The sequence below is a fragment of the Crocuta crocuta genome, unplaced genomic scaffold (assembly GCF_008692635.1).
Source record: "Crocuta crocuta isolate KB4526 unplaced genomic scaffold, BGI_CrCroc_1.0 scaffold289, whole genome shotgun sequence".
NCBI classification, from domain to species: domain Eukaryota; kingdom Metazoa; phylum Chordata; class Mammalia; order Carnivora; family Hyaenidae; genus Crocuta; species Crocuta crocuta.
This window is the reverse complement of record NW_027533264.1, coordinates 638,347-641,066: the sequence shown is the minus strand read 5'-3', so window position 1 is coordinate 641,066 and position 2,720 is coordinate 638,347.

Here is a 2,720-nt window from a genome sequence, read left to right as displayed (position 1 = left end):
GGGGGGGGCAGAGAGAGAGGGAGACACAGAATCTGAAGCAGGCTCCAGGCTCTGAGCTGTCAGCACAGAGCCTGACACGGGGCTCGAACTCATGAACCATGAAATCATGAACTGAGCCGAAGCTGGACGCTTAACCGTTTAACCGACTGAGCCACCCTGGTGCCTCCAATTCTTTTTTTTTTTTTTTTCCTAATGTTTATTTCTGAGAGAGAGCAAGTGGGGAAAGGGGCAGAGAGAGAGGGAGACGGAGGATCTAAAGCAGCTGCTTGCCTGATGTGGGGCTCATACTCGTGAATCATGAGATCATGACCTGAACTAAAGTCAGACGTTTAACCAACTGAGCCCCCCAGGCACCCGTGCCATCTGTTTCTTCAGCAGCCCAATGCCTTCACAGTCTTGTTTTGTCCACATCAGGCTTTGCTGGGGTGTGAACTCCACTAGGACAAAGTCAGTGTGTCTCTCTGGCTCACTGCTGGGATGCCATGGCCTCCCCCAGAGCCCAGACTAGCACAGTCCTTAGTATTTGTTGACTGCTTGATGCTACCTGTGGAGACTGGGCATGTTCCCGAAGAGGTCACCATCACAGCGCAGCCCAGGGCAAGGGCTGGATGAACAGAACGAGCCAGTTGTAAAGGAGTTGGTGTGAGGATGGCCATGGGTGAGAAAGTGAGGAGGTATTTATGTAAACAGAGAGGAGACAGGAAGGCATGTGTAAATTCCTCAGGGCACAAATACTGGGCGTATTTAGAGACTAGGAAACAGATCAGCACCACTGGTGTGGAGAATTCCCGATTCACACCTTCAGAAGTTCCCGAAGACTTGGCCGCACTCTTTGGCAAGTTCAGTGACCTTCAGAGTCTCCACCAGATGGTCCCACAGTACCTACAACATAAACCAAACCGAACTTGTCATTCTTCTTACATCCTCACATCTCCTCAGAGTTCTCCATCTTGGTTAAAGGTGTTTTCAGTGCCTCTTTGTCCTTTACCCCCAAATACCCCAATCCATAATAAATATCTCCAGACTCCGCATGCCAGAGCGATTCTACTTAAAATTCAAATCTGGTCAGGGGCACCTGGGTAGCTTAGCTGGTTAAGCATTCGACTCCTGGTGTCAGCTCAGGCCATGATCTCGCCGTTTATGGGTTCGAGCCCTGTACCAGGCTCTCTGCTGTCAGCACAGAGCTCACTTCGGATCCTCTGTCTCCCTCTCTCTCTGTCCCTCCCCTGCTTGTGCTCTCTCTCTCTCCTCTCAAAAATAAACAAACATTAAAAAAAAAATTAAAATCTGGTCAAATGATTCCTTCCTCTTGAGGACTCCTCATGGCCTATAGGGTTTAAGTCCATATTACTCAATGTGCCGTTAGTCGTCTATGGTCTGACCTGCTCACCTCCTGCTGCTTCTCCAGTCATTTCTATGTTCCAGCCAGTCCCCAGACTGAGCCACACTCCTGAAGTGTCCTGCTTAGGATGTCCCCTGTCCCCATCCCCTGTGTGTCTCTCTGTTTTTATCAGTGTTTGGCAATTATTTTCCTACAGTTCTATCCGACAAATTGTGAACTTCTCGAGGAAGCACAACTGTCTTATTTCATCTTTGCATCCCAGCACAGCGCACTGCAAGACTTCTTACCGGGCACGTAAGATTAACAGCTAAGACTTATAAAGCACTTAACACTGAGCTAAGAGTTTCACATGCACTGACTTGTCGGTCCTCACAAGGACCTAATGAGATAGGTACTATCATTATACCCGGTGACAACAGAGGAAACTGAGGCAACAGAGAGCAGCTCATTTGCCCAAGTTCGTTTTTCAAGTCCACAGATTTAAATTCAAATCTGACTCCCGGTCTTAAACACTTAGGATGATGGTCTCAATACAGGTCTGCTGAAGACTAAACAGCCAGTGATGGTCCCAACCAAGTGATACGATTGAAGACTTTCCTCATTTAATTTTATCTTCTAGGGGGAGAGGGCTGTTAAGATACCCGCTCCAAAACTCCAGACCCAGAGAATGATCGAGACAGAAGCGCTAGTCTGGATGTCGGAGGGGCTAGGATTCCGTCCAGAAGATAATGAGGGGCTGTGAGAGAGCGCGGATACGGGCACACCCCAGGAGAGTAGCACTGGGCCGGGGGAAGGGTCTGGCTAGAGCCCGGCAGGCTGTCTGAGAGGTGGGGGTCCAGCGTGGGTTCCGGAAGCAGGAAAGGCGAGCAGGTGTGGGATCTAAATTAGGCTGAGGGCGGGGAGGGGGCTCAGCTCAGAAGGGCACAGCTCGGCCTCCGCTCTCGGTGGAGGACCCTCATCTCGGGCGTTTGTTGGCTTTCAGGCCTGGAGTGGGCTGAGACCCGCCCAGAAACAGGGGAACGGAGGCTCAGACGAGCCCCTTTGGCTCCATAGGTTTTCTGCCCTGAGGTGCTCACAGAGCCCCACTTCAACTCCGGCCTCTTCAGAGAAGTGGCTGAACGCTTCGGGGTAAATGCCCGAGTGGGGACGCCGGGGGACGGCGCGGGGCGGGGGNCCGGCTGCCCGGCCCGGCCGGGGCCCCCAGCTCTCCCCCTGTCTGGGTCCCCCCTGGGCGGGGCAGGGCCGGCCGGGGAGGGGGCGCGGGGCCTTTGTTAGGGAGCCAGGCCCCAGCCCCCGGGACAATAGAGACACCCTCCCGGACTCCTCTCCCCGGCCGGCTGGGGCCGTCGGCGGGCGGGGAAGGAGAGGGGCCGGGGCG